The following is an 18208-nucleotide window of genomic DNA, read 5'->3' on the forward strand; positions in this document are numbered from 1 at the left end:
ATTACCAGATGGATGGTCAGATAGATTTGCAAGCTTAAGTATTTATTTATTTAACCTTTATTACAGATGAGCCCTGAATTACATTTGATCACACCGACAGCGTCATTGCATTTTGGTACACTAGAATTACATTAATTTCCAATGAAACGCTGCATTTCCCTTGCAGCATTGCTTTGCAGAGGCAGTTGCAGTGTCGGTGTGGTGCATACGTTGGATTTATAGAACGTATGCGTCAAACTGTATATGTAGACAGCTTGACAGAGATGGTAGCAGATGTTGAATGTTGAACTTTTGTTGCATACATATCCAGATGATGCTGCATACTATTTTTCGCAAGGACTCTGTCGGTGTGTTCGAAGCATAAAGCTCACTGAAATAGAAATGGCATTCAAACTTAAATTTGATCCAATCCCATATCATCATACTATTACTATTTATTTTCTATTTATCCAAGTAATCCCCACTTAGATCAAAAGAGGAGGGACACCTCACCTAAAATGACAGCATACACATTGGTGGTCATTAAAACAAATTAGAAAGTGTGTTCAGTACTGTATTTTGTAGTATTTTCTATCTTATTAAAAAAGGGGGGTTGAATTTTCCAAAGTTATCAAGTTATATTTACAATTTGAGCAGCTGAGCGAAATCTGTGGGATGGCTGGATTATTTCTACGTCCTCTTCCCCCCACCCTCCCTCCCTCCCTCCCTCCCTCCCTGTCTGTCGGATGGACGAACTGGACAGGCCTCAGCCAAACATGTGAGCAGGGATTTAGAGATGGAGGAGGGGGGAGGAGGAGCTGGTGAAGATATACACTAGCGGTAAAAAGTTTTAGAACACCTACTCATTCAAGGGTTTTTCTTTATTTTTATTATTTTCAACATTGTAGAATTATAGTGAAGACATCAAAACTTTGAAATAACACATGGAATAATGTAGTAACCAAAAAAGTGTTAAACATATCAAAATATATTTAATATTTGAGATTCTTCAAAGTAGCCACCCTTTGCCTTGATGACAGCTTTGCACAGTCTTGGCATTCTCTCAACCAGCTTCATGAGGTAGTCACCTGGAATGTATTTCAATTAACAGGTGTGCCTTGTTAAAAGTTCATTTGTGGAATTTATTTCCTTCTTAAGTGTTCCCTTTATTTTTTTGAGCAGTATATATAGAAACAAATAAAAATATATTTGAGATTTGAGATTCTTCAAAGTAGTTACCCTTTGTCTTGATGACAGCTTTGCACACTCTTGGCACACTCTCAACCTCCTTCTCGAGGTAGTCACCTGGAATGCTTGAAGGAGTTCCCACATATGCTGAGCACTTGTTGGTTGCTTTTCCTTCACTCTGCAGTCCAACTCATCCCAAACCATCTCAATTGGGTTGAGGTTGGGTGATTGTGGAGGCCAGTTCTTCTGATGCAGCACTCCATCACTCTCCTTCTTGATCAAATAGCCCTTACACAGCCTGGAGGTGTATTTTTGGGTCATTGAAAAACAAATGATAGTCCTGCTAAGCACAAACCAGATAGGATGGAGTATCACTGCAGAATGCTGTGGTAGCCATGCTGGTTAAGTGTGCCTTGAATTCTAAATAAATCACAGACATTTTCACCAGCAAAGCACCAGAACACCACCACACCTCCTCCTCCATGCTTCACAGTGGGAACCACACATACGGAGATCATCCATTCACCTACTCTGCGTATCACAAAGACACGGTGGTTGGAACCAGAAATCGCAAATTGGGACTCATCAGACAAAGGACAGATTTCCACCGGTCTAATGTCCATTGCTCGTGTTTCTTGGCCCAAGCAAGCCTCTTCTTCTTATTGGTGTCCTTTAGTAGTGGTTTCTTTGAAGCAATTCGACCATGAAGGCCTGATTCACACAGTCTCCTCTGAACAGTTGATGTTGAGATGTGTCTGTTACTTGAACTATGTGAAGCATTTATTTGGGTTGCAATCTGAGGTGCAATTAATTGATGATTTCTGAGGCTGGTAACTCTAATGAACTTATCCTCTGCAGCAGAGGTAACTCTGGGTCTTCCTTTCCTGTGGCGGTCCTCATGAGAGCCAGTTTCATCATAGTGCTTGATGGTTTTTGCTACTGCACTTGAAGAACCGTTCAAAGTTCTTGACATTTTTTTGATTGACTGACCATGTCTTAAAGTAATGATTAACTGTCGTTTCTCTTAGCTTATTTGAGCTCTTCTTGCCATAATATGGACTTGGTCTTTTACCAAATAGGGCTATCTTCTGCATACCACCCCTACCGTGTCACAACACAACTGATTAGCCCAAACGCATTAACCTCTTATGGCTAGGGGGCAGTATTTTCACGTCTGGATAAAAAACGTACCCGATTTAATCTGGTTACTAATCCTACCCAGTAACTAGAATATGCATATACTTATTATATATGGATAGAAAACACCCTCAAGTTTCTAAAACTGTTTGAATGGTGTCTGTGAGTATAACAGAACTCAAATGGCAGGTCAAAACCTGAGAGATTCCTTTACAGGAAGTGGCCTGTCTGACCTTTTCTGGAACTTCTTTGCCATCTCTATCTTTTACTAAGGATCTCTGCTCTAACGTGACACTTCCTACGTCTTCCATAGGCGCTCAGAGCTCGGGAAAAACCTGAATGTCGTCATCCCAGCCCCAGGCTGAAACACATTATCGCCTTTCTCAAGTGGCCGATCAAGGGACTGTGGGCTTAGGCGCGTGACCTGGCCGCCCCCGTCTTTGTGATTTTTTCCTCTGTTTGCCGAAAAGGAGATTCCCGGTCGGAATATTATCGCTTTTTTACGAGAAAAATTGCATAAAAATTGATTTTAAACAGCGGTTGACATGCTTCGAAGTACGGTAATGGAATATTTAGAATTTATTTGTCACGAAACGCGTTGGGCGCGTCACCCTTCTTTACACTTCGGATAGTGTCTTGAACGCACGAACAAAACAGGATATTTGAACATAACTATGGATTATTTTGAACCAAACCAACATTTGTTATTGAAGTAGAAGTCCTGGGAGTGCATTCTGACGAAGAACAGCAAAGGTAATAACATTTTTCTTATAGTAAATCTGACTTTGGTGAGTGCTAAACTTGGTGGGTGTCTAAATAGCTAGCCCTGTGATGCCGGGCTATCTACTTAGAATATTGCAAAATGTGCTTTCACCGAAAAGCTATTTTAAAATCGGACATAGCGAGTGCATAGAGGAGTTCTGTATCTATAATTCTTAAAATAATTGTTATGTTTTTTGTGAACGTTTATCGTGAGTAATTTAGTAAATTCACCGGAAGTTTGCTAGTTCTGAACGTCACATGCTAATGTAAATAGCTGGTTTTTGATATAAATATGAACTTGATTGAACAAAACATGCATGTATTGTATAACATAATGTCCTAGGCGTGTCATCTGATGAAGATCATCAAAGGTTAGTGCTGCATTTAGCTGTGGTTTGGGTTTATGTGACGTTATATGCTAGCTTGAAAAATGGGTGTCTGATTATTTCTGGCTGGGTACTCTGCTGACATAATCTAATGTTTTGCTTTCGTTGTAAAGCCTTTTTGAAATCGGACAGTGTGGTTAGATTAACGATAGTCTTGTCTTTAAAATGCTGTAAAATAGTCATATGTTTGAGAAATTGAAGTAATAGCATTTCTAAGGTATTTGAATAACGCGCCACAGGATTCCACTGGCTGTTACGTAGGTGGGACGATTTCGTCCCACCTTCCCTAGAGAGGATAAGATAAACTCAGGGTTTTCCAACGGATGACTCTTCTTTAATAACACAGACCCCAAAGCAAATCAGGGGGAGTAAAATTGGTTTATTCAAAGCGGGCAAATCATGCTTGGAAGTAGATGGTAGATGTTCATGCTCCCCTGTCCTCAATGCTCTCTCAGTGATTCTCCCCTGAACAAAGGGACAGTATGTAGTTTATAACCCAGCCCTAGCCTGTGATTGACCAATTTCAATTCCTTGCAATAAAACTGGGCCAATGGCCAAATAACAAGTATCCTATTTCAGGTTGGACCAATGAGAGCGTGCCACACGTAGCGTAGCTATAAGTTCAGGACTGACATTCCTAACAGATGTTGAACTGAAAACCATCTATTTCCATTGATAATTCCCTATCACAGAATAAACAATATTTCCCTTGATCGTTATTACTCTATTGACTTCACGTCCTCTGTCTCTGCTTTGTGTATTTATCTTTGAAATAGTCTTATACAGGGGAGCTGTGTGCACTGCGATTGAAGTGCAAAAGAGTCATTTTTAGAAGCGTTGTGCACAGGCATAAAAGTTGGTCTAATTTACTTGAAAGTCTACAGAAGTGAGACTATGTTTCTTGGCAATTTACATTGCTTAGGTTGTTTTTCAATGTTTGAATTTGCTTAAACTGCTACTAGTCAGAATCTCACAGGCACACTGTCACTGATGACTAGAGCTGCTCTCTTGCCCCTTATTGCCACGGTAACCTTCTGCCCTTATGGGGCAGCAGAACATTTGTCTCATTGTCTCATCAGGTCACAAAAAAATGAAATAAAATGTAACAATTTAACACATCACTTTTAACTAGTAACACATTTATTGTTTTAGAAACATTACAAAGCATTTTCATATTTTTTTCATGTCAAAAATATTTTGGCTAGTAAAAAATGTGAGGCTGGTGGACCAAAAAGTTAGTTTCAAAACCTGAACTGACTTATTGCAGATAAAAGGCTGTGCGTGATGACATGGTACACATAAGAACTCTTGCATGTAAATTCTCATGTATCTAATAAAAAATACAAGTTAAATCGGTTTCCATCACGTTATCAACTCCAACTGATGGTTTTGTCACAAAAACTGTTGCATTATATACACACATTATATGCCCATTCTGGTCCTGGCATGGGTAGTCTACATACAAGATCATTATGGATAAGAGTGAGATTATATTTTTGGGGTCAAATATATGAACTAAGTAAAATTATAAGTGGGTGGAGGGGGAGGGGAGGACAAAAAAATGCTGCTACGTCATCAACACAGGGAATGTTTTAACTGAACTAGACGTTAATTAAAAATGAAAATAAAAGCCTAAAAATCAAAAAAATATCCTTTTGCTTTTTTAAATAACTTATTTCATGTGTAGCCTAATAAACTGCATGCTTTTCTGAGTCGTAGTGGGAGGACCTCACAACATATCACGTCACTTCCAAGTTTACTTCGATATGATGGTTATATCAATAATATTATATGCCATATCAATATTTGCGGTAGGGCTGTGCAATTATTAAATGGGTCTGGCCCTAAGCTTGCCCTAGCAAACTTGAAACATTGTATAAAATGTTCTGGGGCCCTCAGGGTTTCCGTGCAAGCGATAAGAAGTAATCAGGTATTTTTAAGACATTTCCACTGGATCAGAGCATTACATTTCTCTCTTTCATGCCGAATGGTTATCGAAAGGGAGAGAGATTCAAATATTTTTCAAATATATTAAGGAACTATTGTCATTCTCAATGGATTCTAAAAACATACTTTGTTTACTTTCTGTTTGAGGTGAAGAAAAAAATACTTTGAGAAGCTGTTTGAAAAGCTCCACAACTCATTAGTACGTGGGGGGTTAAGACAATCAGAAATCCTATTAGACATCCCCAAATGGGCACATTTTATAGGCCTACATTTGCACACAGGCCTGGTAGCCTAGGCCTACTTCTACATGCATAATCAGGTGCATGTCCTTACTCAACATTGACAGGAGCAATCCAAACAAAAGATAAATAATAAATTGACAAAATTCGTAAATGGAATGAAATAAACCAAAACTTGTTTCTCACAAGTTCTCTGCAAACAATGTGTCCACTTCAACAATGAGATTGGAAAATGACTGTAATAATAATATATTGAAAGCATTAACATAAATTACTGCAACCAAACAAACATTGTAAATGAGAAATTATGGGAATTAACAGTAAATGTACTGCTGGTGATATGTAATGGGGAATTGATAACCACTAACAATCAAAGGGCAAACAATTCACACAAGGAAGTTATGAAACAATGAATGCGCACAAAATGGCGGGGGAGAGAGACATGCCTTGTGCATCTTAGCCACACTCCCTTGTTCTTGGACAGTGTCATTCCCACTGCCTCCCCAATGGATTAGTCCACTGAGACAGGGGCGAATCAGACCGGTGTCTAGTGTGCCATGAAAAAAAAATATCTATTTGCGACTGCTACACTAAAAATATCTTGTTGGACCGACAGTCGACTAAATGGGGTCAGGCCTAATTTGCACATAGATGCGTTTCATCCACCATTTCTCACATAAGACTCGGGACTCATCTTTGACTTGAGACTGATGACTTGAAATTATCTGGCCAGGTTTTGTCACGTATTTTGTGGTACAGTGTCTCCGTGGATTACTCTCCATGCAGCCAGAGACAGCCGCAGCATCATCCTTGCAAATAAACTTGCAACAGATTGGCTAGTGAAATGCACATATGGCCCTTTGATTGGATCAGCAAACTGTCAATCAACACAGGTTGGGTGAGCTAGCGAATAGATTGCTGATTTGCTGCACAGCTATAGGATGGGGTGCAGCACAAACGTCAAATTGTAAGGACAGCGGATTGCCATAACAAAGTAATATGCAGTTCCAAAAATAGTTTGGTGATCAAGAATATTAACTATTTACTTTGCAAGCTCACCATCAATGGAGCGTCAAGCAACAAGTAGGCCTACTTGTCTTTTGATATGTCAACATCGGCGTAGGCACGTCTCTCCACTGGCGCTCTCCAAACTTCCACCAGTGGAGAGCGCTTGTTCTCTTGTTGAAATGGTCAGTGGTGGAAAAAGTACCCATTTGTCATACAGTGCCTTCAGAAAGTATTCAAACCGCTTGACTTATTCCACATTTTCTTGTGATACAGCCTGAATTCAAAATGGATTAAATATATGTTGTATTTCACCCATCTACACATAATACCCCATAATGAAAGTGAAAATGAAATGCTGAAATATGACATTTACATAAATATTCACACCCCATTGCTATGGCACTCCGGTGCATACAATTTCCTTTGATCATCCTTGATGTCACTACAACTTGATTGGAGTCCACCTGTGGTCAATTCAATTGATTGGACATGACTTAGAAAAAAAAAACTGTCAATATAAGGTCCCACAGTTGACAGTGCATGTCAGAGCAGAAACTATACTATGAGGTCCAAGGAACTGTCTGGAGCGCTCCGAGAGAATTGTGATGAGGCATATATCTGGGGAAGGGTATAAAACAATTTATAGAGTGTTGAAAGTTTCCAGGAGCACAGTGGGAAATTGAAAAAATATGGAACTGCCTAGAGCTGGATGTTTGACCAAACTGAGCAAGAAGGATCTTGGTCAGGGAGGTGACCAAGAACCCAATGACCACTCCTGCAGAACTATAGAGTTCCTTGGCTGAGATGGAAGAACCTGCCAGAAGGGCAACAGTCTCTACAGCACTTCACCAATCTGGCCTTTATGGGAGAGTGACCAAACAGAAGCCACTGAAAGACTTTGAGAGCGTAAGGCAAAAGATTATGTGGTAAAATGAGACAAATTGAACATTTTGGCTTGAATGCAAATGTCTGGAGAAGACCAGGCACAGCTCATCAACCGTCTAACACCACCTCTACCGTGAAGCATGGTGGTGGCAGCATCATGCTATGGGGATGCTTTTCAGTGGCAGGGACTGGTAAGGATAGAGGGAAGGATGGAGCCAAATACAGGCAAATCCTTGATGGGGACTTGCTTCATAGTGCAAACAACCTTTGACTGGGGCCAACACACAATACTCCATAATGTCAAAGTAGAATAATGTTTTTACAAATGAATAAAAAATGGAAAGCTGAAATATATTGAGTCAATAAGTATTCAACACTTTTGTTAAGGCAAGCCTAAATAAGTTCAGTAGTAAAACTGTCCTTAACAAGTCACATAATAAATTGCATGGACTCACTGTGCAATAATAGTGTTTAACATTCTTTTTTTAATGACTATCTTATCTCTGTTCAACACACACAGAATTATATGTAAGAATCCAAATTTTAACTTTTAAAACAGTTACAGAGTTTAATGGAGGTGATATGGGAAAACTGAGGATGGATCAACAACATTGTAGTTAGTCCACAATACTAACCTAAATGACAGTGAAAAGAAGGACGCCTTTACAGAATAAAAATATTCCAAAACATGCATCCTGTTTGCAATAATGCACTAATGGGAAACTGGAAAAAATGTGGCAAAGAAATGTACTTATATCCTGAATGCAAAGCGTTATGTTGGGGCAAATCCAACAAAACATGTCACTAAGTACCACTCTTCATATTTTCAAGCATGGTGGTGGCTGCATCATGTTATGGGTATGCTTGTCATTGGCAAGGAATAGGGAGTTTTTATGGCTAAAAATAAAAGGAATAGAGCTAAGGACGGGCAAAATCCTAGAGGAAAACCTGGTTGTCTGCATTCCAACAGACACTGGGAGAGAAATCATGTTTCAGCAGGGCAATAACCTAAAACACAAGGCCAAATACACACTGGAGTTCCTTACCAAGATTTACATTTACATTTTAGCAGACGCTCTTATCCAGAGCGATTTGCAGTAGTGAATGCATACATTTCATATATATATATTTTTCCGTACTGGTCCCCCGTGGGAATCGAACCCACAACCCTGGCGTTGCAAACACCATGCTCTACCAACTGAGCCACACACAACTGAGCCACACAGATGATATTGAATGTTCCTGAGTGGCCTAGTTACAGTTTTGAATTAAATCGGCTTGGAAACCTATAGCAAGACTTGAAAATGGCTGCCTGCAATGATCAACAACCAACTTGACAGAGCTTGAAGAATAATGTGCAAATATTGTACAATCCAGGTGTGCAAAGCTCTTAGAGACTCACCCAGAAAGACTCAAAGCTGTAATCGCTGCCAAAGGTGATTGTAACATGTACTGACTTGGGGAGTTGACTACTTATGTAATAAAGATATATATATATATTTGTTTGTGTACATCGATGACAAAAAAATGACAGTTAAATCCATTTTAATCCCACCTTGTAACACAACAAAATGTGGAAAAGGGCAAGGGGTGTGAATACTTTCTGAAGGCACTTACCTGTTTGAGCTGTTAGACAAATTCGATTTGGTTTCTCAAGGGGAGACTGTGCTGTTTTTCCCCCTACCTTTGTCCATTCAGATAGGACAAGTCAAGCCTGATACAGAAGCAATATTTTTTGGTTGTGTATATTTGGTAAATCGACTTGTATATTTCATATGATATGGAGCTCTTACCATTGGATCACCAAGACCTGTAAATAATATCTACACTCTGAGCACTTCTACATGCCTTGCCTTGTGCTGATTTCCTGCCCTTATTACTGACTGCTACAAGGTCCCTATTTTACAATTACGTCATCAAAATAATGAAAAGGGTTGTCTGGTAGCCTCAATAAATAAAGATTTTCAGTCATTGCATGTATAGATAATTTTGTGACTTCAAAAAACTTTTGACTTGACTTGCTCATAGAATGCATGACTTGGACATGACTCGAGACTCGACCCGTTCTACTTGGGACTCAACTTGAGACTCGGACCTTGTGATTTGACTTGCTTGTGACTCAAGTAATAGTGACTTGGGCACACCTCTGGTTGTGTCCTGTCCCCACAGACTCCCAAGGCTGCACAGCCTACGACGTGGTCATCAGTGAAGAGTTCTTCGAGAAATGCCAGGTGTGTGTGTGTGTGTGTATCTCCTGTCTGTGTGTTTGTAGAAGGATCCTCTATTCCAGAAGTTTCTGATCGCTGTGTCATTAGAGGGGCCGGAGAACAAATACAACCTGGAGCTCAGCCGAGGTGTGTGTGCCTGTATCTTTAGTGTGTGTGTGTGTAAGCTTGAATATGGATTTTATTAAAACATTTTTGTGTGTGTGTGAACATTAATCAGGCATGTGTTCTGTGTGTTCTGCTCCAGATGAGGTAATATTCCTCTGTTTCTCTCCTTACTTCATGTGTATTCCTCTCCTTCCCTCCCAGACTGGAAGGTTCTGAAGAACAGGACGTTTCTGTTCTCTGTGAACGAACAGAATATTCACACCAAGAGCAAACCGTTGATTCAGGAAATTGACCCTAAGTATGTTTTTGTTTGCTCTTTCTTTCTCACTCTTTCTTGTACTCTCACTCACACACACACCACACAAAACTCACTTCTGTTATCAATACTTCACCACTAGAGCATGGTGTAGAGTTAACTACAGTCTGTATGTGGAAGAGTTCAATCTTCTCTCTCGCCTACCCCCCCCCCTTCAATCTCTCTTTCGCTCTCTCTCTCCACAGGGATACTCACACACCTCCAGAACCAGCCAAACGGTAGGTCTGTCTGAGTTGCCCACTGTGGATTTGATTGTCACATTCCAAACTGGAACATATTAATTTTCTCCTTCTTTCTCACTCTTGCTCTAACCCACCTCTCTCTTCCTCTCCATCTCATCTTGTCTCCTCTCTTATCTCCATCCATCTCCAGGCCAGAGTTCTGTCTGCTAGTGGAACCCCCTATAGGTGATCCAGAGATTCTGATAGCAGAGATACAGCTGCCTAGAGTGGTGAGACACAAGCCCAGTCCTAAACACATCCCTCTCCCGCTATACTCTGTGTTTAAAAACCTCTTAAGGATCAGGCCTTTCTTTTCAATTTCTGCCTAAAATGACATACCCAAATCTAACTGCCTGTAGCTCAGGACCTGAAGCAAGGATATGCATATTATTGATACCATTTGAAAGGAAACACTTTGAAGTTTGTGGAAATGTGAAATGAATGAAGGAGAACATAACACAATAGATCTGGTAAAAGATAATACAAAGAAAATAATATGTTTTCTATTTCATTTTTGTTGCACCAACTTTTACGTGAAAAAGAAAAGCCCCACATTCAGCTAAGAAGCTGGAGGTAATTTAGATGGTGTCCCAAGTGGGCAACTGTGTATGTGCAACGTTTCAGACTGATAACTTCAAGAATGAGCAAGCTACATGACATTTAGTATGAAGTCCCCCAAAGCCAATTCTTCCTTTCAGTTCTCTGCTGCCAATGACTGGAATGAACTGCAAAAATCTCTGAAGCTGGAGACTCTTACCTCCCTTACTAGTTTTCAGCACCAGCTGTCAGAGCAGCTCACAGATCACTGCACCTGTACATAGCTCATCTGTAAATAGCCCATCCAATCTACCTCATTCCCATACTGTATTTATTTATTTTGCTTCTTTGCACCCCAGTATCTCTACTTGCACATTTATCTTCTGCACATCCTACCATTCCAGTGTTTAATTGCTATATTGTATTTACTTCGCCACCATGGCCTATTTGTTGCCTTTACCTCTCTTATCCTACCTCATTTGCACATGCTGTATGTAGATTTTTCTACTGTATTTGTCACGACTTCTACCGAAGTCGATGCCTCTCCTTGTTTGGGCGGTGCTCAGCGGTCGACGTCACCAGTCTTCTAGCCATCATTGATCAATTTTTCATATTCTATTGGTTTTGTATTGGTTTTGTCTACACACCTGGTTCCAATCCCATTCATTACATGTTGTGTATTTAACCCTCTGTTTCCCCTCATGTCCTTGTCAGAGATTGTTTGTTCGTATTGCTCGTGTATTATGGATTGGTGCGCGACGGGTTCTTGTACCCACTTTTATTTATTATGTACTTTGGTTTTGGAGTTTTGTTAAACGTTATTAAACTACTCCATTTATACCAAGTTCGATTCTCCTGTGCCTATCTTTACTGCAACCTAAACACACGACATTACAGAATCTCTGACCCAATTATGGAGTCAGCAGGAGAGGGTACCCCGGCCATGGAGGTGGAGGAGCACGTCCAGGAGCATACGGAGAGGCTTTACCATCTGGGCGCTTCCATGGATCGCGTTGTCCAGAATATGGACCGCTGGGAGAGACAGGGAGTTCTTCCAGCGCATCCACCAGCACAACCGGGGTCTATCCTGAGCGCCCCTTTCCCGCCTGAACCCAGTGGGATCCGTCTCTCCATGCCACAGGGATACGACGGAGGTGCTGCCAACTGCCAGGGTTTCCTCCTCCAATTAAACCTTTATCTGGCCATGTCCACCCAGCGCCATCGGACCATGAGAAGAGTTTCGCCCTCGTCTCGTGGCTCACCGGGAAAGCCCTGGAGTGGGCCAGCGCTGTGTATGGAGAGAAAGATGCGGTGTTGGACCATTTTGAGGAGTTCACCCACCATTTCCGGGCAGTCTTCAACCAGCCACCCGAGGGCAGATTGGCGGGTGAGCGCCTCTACCATCTGAGGCAGGAGATGAGGAGAGCCCAGGAGTTTGCCCTGGAGTTTAGGACCCTGGCTGCCGGCGCGGGATGGAACAACAGGGCCCTGATCGACCATTACCGCAGCAGTCTGCGCGAGGACGTCGTGTACCCACTTTTATTTATTATATACTTTGGTTTTGGAGTTTTGTTAAACGTTCTTAAACTACTCCATTTATACCAAGTTCGATTCTCCTGCGCCTGACTTCCCTGCCACCTACACACACGACATTACAGTATTATTGATTGTATGTTTGTTTATTCCATGTGTAACTCTGTGTTGTTGTATGTGTCGAACTGCTTTGCTTTATCTTGGCCAGGTCGCAGTTGCAAATGAGAACTTGTTCTCAACTAGCCTACCTTGTTAAATAAAGGTAAAATAAAATGAAAAGTCACCCAGGTGCCCCTCACGATTTGCCCAAATGTACCCAAGTGGCCTCCAAGTGGCCGAATTGGTAAATAGATACATTTTCAAGAACATAACTATAGAAAACGTACAAAAATGCTATGTTAATAAAAAATACAAGTTTACACACTCCCAGGAATGTCATACATGATGGATCATTAGCTTCCCTACATAAAATGTACTAACAGGAGACGTGACAAGAATGCTGATCCAATGTCTCCAAACACAGAAGTGAAATATTTAAGATAAGGGTCAAGTTAGCAGCCAACACTGATCTAATGTCATAAGTGAACACACCACAAACCACACACAAAGTAAAAAAAACTAAAAAACATTTACACACAATTTACAATTACAGTATTTAGAGCACCTTGAGTCCTCTACACAAGATTGTGCTGCTGGTCCCAAGTCTCTTTCTGCTGTAAAGCACTTACCATCCTCTACCTCTTTGCTGGCTGGGTGTTCACACCTCTAAATGGCCGGGCGGGGTTTGGTGTGGAGCCAGAGAGAGCCACATTCAGACTAAGTGGGGGATGGAGGACTTGAATGTGGTCTCTTTGAAGTCCGAGTCTTTACCACTATTGAAGATAAAAAATAAAATACAAATCAGTAAGAACTCAAGTTTATCACATATTTTATTGAACATTTATTTTGGCAATACATCAAATTAACAACACATCTATAAACATATATTATTTTGAGTATGGTGAACACTGTGGTGAAGTGTGTATCAATATTCAAAAATTAAATAAAATGAACCTTTATTTTATTAGCCAAGTCAGTACAAATTCTTATTTACAATGACGGCCTACCCCGGACGATGCTGGGCCGATTGTGCGCTGCCCTATGGGACTCCCAATCACGACCGGATGTGATGCAGCCTGGATTCGAAACCAGGTACTGCAGTGTGTTAGACCACTGCGCCACCCAGGAGCCCAATGTGTATTGTATGTTGACTTTGACATGATATGGCTTTCGAGTACCTTGTTTACTATTCATGCACATATTTCATTCGGGATTTTATATATATATATATATATATATATATATATAAATATAATATAATATAAAAAACGTTTTCACTAACCAGTCAAAGGTCACGTCCTCTCCTTTAGCTGTTGAATCTAAACTATATTCACTAACTTAGTCCGTGACACTTTCCTGGTAGATTTCTGCTATAATATCGTCCAAAATCTGTATACCTGGACTTTGATTGAGCTTTTCCAGTATTAGTAGCTATATTGTAAGTTGTTTTGAAACACATACCCTTGTAAAGCACTGGCTATCTAGCTAGTTATGTTTCAAAACGATAGATGGTCATTGGACCAAGATACAGTCAGTCACGGGTGTCGTAGGGTGTAGACCAAAACACAGCGGGAAAATGTATACTCATCTTCTTTTTATTGAGGACAAAGAAGGAAAACCAAAACAAACGCGTATACAAAAACACAACGACGATTAACAGTCCTGTAAGGCATGAAGCTATACACGGAAACAATCTCCCACAAAATCCCTTGACAAACATACTCCTAATTATAGGACCTTCAATCAGAGGCTACGATAGACAGCTGCCTCCAATTGAAGGCCCCAATCCCCATTACCAAAACATAGAAATACAAACACCTAGACAGAACATAGAAATAAACTAACATAGAACGATAACCCAAAAACCCCGGAATACATAAATCAAATACCCCTCTACATAAACAACCACCCCGAACCATATAAACCAAATACCCCCTCTACATGAACACATACAGAATAACACCCTGAACCACATAAAACGAATACCCCCTGCCACGTCCTGACCAAACTATAAGAACAAATAACCCCTTTTACTGGTCAGGACGTGACACAGTCAATCAAGTGATGTCATGTCTTCCTGGCTAAAATTGGCTTGCCATAGGATATACTGAATGCAGAATGATATAGCAAAGGCTGGTTACTTTTAGTTAAGAGCGTCTGAGGTATAAATACAAACCTAATTTGACTGGTTGAAACAAAGTTTTGCGTTCGATTTTCACAGATGTCTTTCTTTGCAAGTTCAACGAGTGGAAATTCAAAATCAATCGTGCAAACTACATGGATATTTTTAGGAAATTAAAAAGGATTTTATCAAACAAAACTATACTAAATTTTATCTCTGGGACCCTTAGGATGACAAATCAGAGCAAGATTACAGAACGTAAAGTACATTATTTACCTTCAGATGTGAATGTATCAAACCTGTCGCCGTGATAAGTGTTTTGTGTTGTGCTAGCTCCTCAAACAATAGCATGGTATTTTGTTCGCTGTAATAGCTACTGTAAATTGGACAATGCAGTTAGATTAACATTATTCGCAGAGTACGACCCTGCCTCACACAGGAAGCGGCGCAGGTCCTAATCCAGGCACTTGTCATCTCCCGTCTGGATTACTGCAACTCGCTGTTGGCTGGGCTCCCTGCCTGTGCCATTAAACACCTACAACTCATCCAGAACGCCGCAGCCCGTCTGGCGTTCAACCTTCCCAAGTTCTTTCACGTCACCCCGCTCCTCCGCTCTCTCCACTGGCTTCCAGTTGAAGCTCGCATCCGCTACAAGACCATGGTGATTGCCTACGGAGCTGTGAAGGGAACGGCACCTCCATACCTTCAGACTCTGATCAGGCCCTACACCCAAACAAGGGCACTGCGTTCATCCACCACTGGCCTGCTGGCCCCCCTACCTCTGAGGAAGCACAGTTCCCGCTCAGCCCAGTCAAAACTGTTCGCTGCTCTGGCACCCCAATGGTGGAACAAGCTCCCTCACGACGCCAGGACAGCGGAGTCAATCACCACCTTCCGGAGACACCTGAAACCCCACCTCTTTAAGGAATACCTAGGATAGGATAAAGTAATCCTTCTACCCCCCCCCCCCCCCCTTCAAAGATTTAGATGCACTATTGTAAAGTGGTTGTTCCACTGGATATCATAAGGTGAATGCACCAATTTGTAAGTCGCTCTGGATAAGAGCGTCTGCTAAATGACTTAAATATAAATGTAATTAACAAGAGTGTAAGCTTTCTGCCCATATAAGACACTTATATGTACCGGGAAATTGGTTGTTGTTTACAGCAACGTTCTAGTCACATTATGCATATTGAGCAACAGCTGTCCCGTAGACGGGACACCGATCCAGAACAAGAGACACAAGCCCAGTCCTAAACACATCCCTCTCCCCCATACTCTGTGTTTAATCTCTTCCCCTATAGCAGGGGTATCAGTCATTTTGCTCCAGGGGAAGCATTCGGAGGGCCGCACAAAAAATCTGTTGTATTTCCTCACCGTCAAAATTTGTAAAAAATAGTCCTCTATCCATCGTTTGGGGGAATTTTCGATTCTCCCAGACTATCTAGTGATTATTAGCGAGCTGGACACAGTCAAGAAACCATATGAATGTAGGTCCATTATTTAGTCATTTTAAAGTATATTGCGTTTTTATTTTTATTTAACTCAAACCACCCTGGGGCCGGATTATTCCCCCTCTCAAGCCATATCATATCATTATAATTTATAGTTTCGACACCCCTTCCCTATAGACTATGTCCTGAACCCATCCTTCACCACCTATGCTCAAACTGTTTCCTTACCCTATATCTATATACTTTGTTGTGAACCCATTCATAATTCCATATACTCAATGTGTTAAACTGCTTACTCACTCCCTCCCTATACTCTATGCCAGTATTCTTCTTAGCTGGTCCTGGGGACCCACAAGATGTGCTGGGGTTTGTTCCAGCCCAGCACCAACACACCTTTTAAAATTATTTATCCAATCAACATAAGTGGCAGTGATTTAATAGGGCCCAGAGTTTTTTTCTGGTCAACTTTGGATGCGTGTTACAATATTAATACGTAAATCAGCAACATTTTCTTGTCCTCTCTCCTTCACTCCCTCCCTCCTCCTCTTTCCAGGCCTCCTCTTTCTCCCTTGTTCTGGACCTTGGGGAGGACAGGCTGGTCCTGAATGCCCGGCCCTCCCTTTCATCTGGACTGTTTCATTCCCTTCATTGACCAGGAGGGCAGCGTAACACAGTAGAACACCAACACACAGGTACACACACACACACACACACACACACACACACACACACACACACACACACACACACACACACACACACACACACACACACACACACACACACACACACACACACACACACACACACATTCTTAAACACAGTACAGCTATTCACTGACACATGATGTCTGATATTTTTTCTCCTCTCTCGCTCTATCTCCCTCCCCTTTCTCTCTCCACAAATTCTCACGGTGACAATGCAAGTGGTGTGGTGTCTTCATGGAGAAAAAGAATGTCAGATATTGATATCTATTTGTTGTATATGAAAATAAAACTGTTATTATCACGGTCTGTGAGTGCTAAAGTTCAAATCACTTCAGTTCATCTTTGATAAATAAAGAGTTATCACACTAAACATTAGCCATGCATTCTCATTATCACACCAGCCATATTTAGCCATAACAATCAGTTAATCAACATGTATCCCAACAATACCCCATTCAACTCTCTTTAATATGGGTTTTAGTTGTTTTACTACGTTTCCCGGAGTCCCTCTATCAACGGAAGACTCTATTTGTGGAAAGAGAGGGAAGAAAATACTCATCCCACCTATTGCTGGGCATTTCTGGCTCTGGTATGCTCCTCTCATCCCTCTTTTGTCTCCCCTTTCTCTCTCTCTCCCCTTTCGCTCTCTGTGTGTCTGTGTCTCTCTCTCTCTACACCTGCCCCTCTTGTTCAGTGAGGTCATTCACTCATTCTCTTAATCCCAGGAGGTGGTTGTCTTTCTCTCCCAAAGTTCTCTCCTAATCCGCCCATGGCCCTCTGCCCTACACATACGCACACTGCCCATCACCACCCCTCCCCTGTATAAAACTCCCATTGTCTCTCACTACAATAGTCATTCTCCAGGGCTCCTCTGTCTGTTGGTCTGTGTATCTGTCTGTCACACCATTGAAACCTCACCTTGCTCTCGGTAAGTCTTTCTACAACTCTCCCCCTGTACATCCAGGTTCTGACCTTTCACATCTTGATGCTGCTCTGTTTTCGTCATCTAGGCTCAGTTTCTCAGACAGAGATTGTTAAACCTAGTAAGCTGTGTCCGGAAAACTGGTGTCTTATGTATATTTTTGTTAGGAATCTCTTATCTGTCTGTCTGTGGGATCAGTTCTTGTACCTGTTTGATCAAACTTATACTCTGTCAGTGTTTTTAGTTGGTGCATATATTTATTGCATGTACTAATCAATGTAGGCCTGGTCATGTATGGTGTTTTGAGTATATTGTCTCCTGTGGATGATTATGGATTGTACTTTAATATCAGCGGCTGGGATAAGTCCAGGGCATTAATTGACCTTTTAACACTTGTAGCCATCCCTAATGTCCATTCAGCTAGTCCGTCATA

At 41.2% G+C, this 18208-nt stretch overlaps 1 pseudogene; it reads left to right on the forward strand.

Moving 5' to 3' along the window:
• Nucleotides 1–9575: 9575 nt before the first annotated feature.
• LOC123729805 (PIH1 domain-containing protein 1-like) lies at nucleotides 9576–17679 on the forward strand (annotated as a pseudogene).
• The last annotated feature ends 529 nt before the right edge of the window (nucleotides 17680–18208 follow it).

The sequence above is a fragment of the Salmo salar genome, chromosome ssa23 (assembly GCF_905237065.1).
Source record: "Salmo salar chromosome ssa23, Ssal_v3.1, whole genome shotgun sequence".
Classification (NCBI taxonomy): domain Eukaryota; kingdom Metazoa; phylum Chordata; class Actinopteri; order Salmoniformes; family Salmonidae; genus Salmo; species Salmo salar.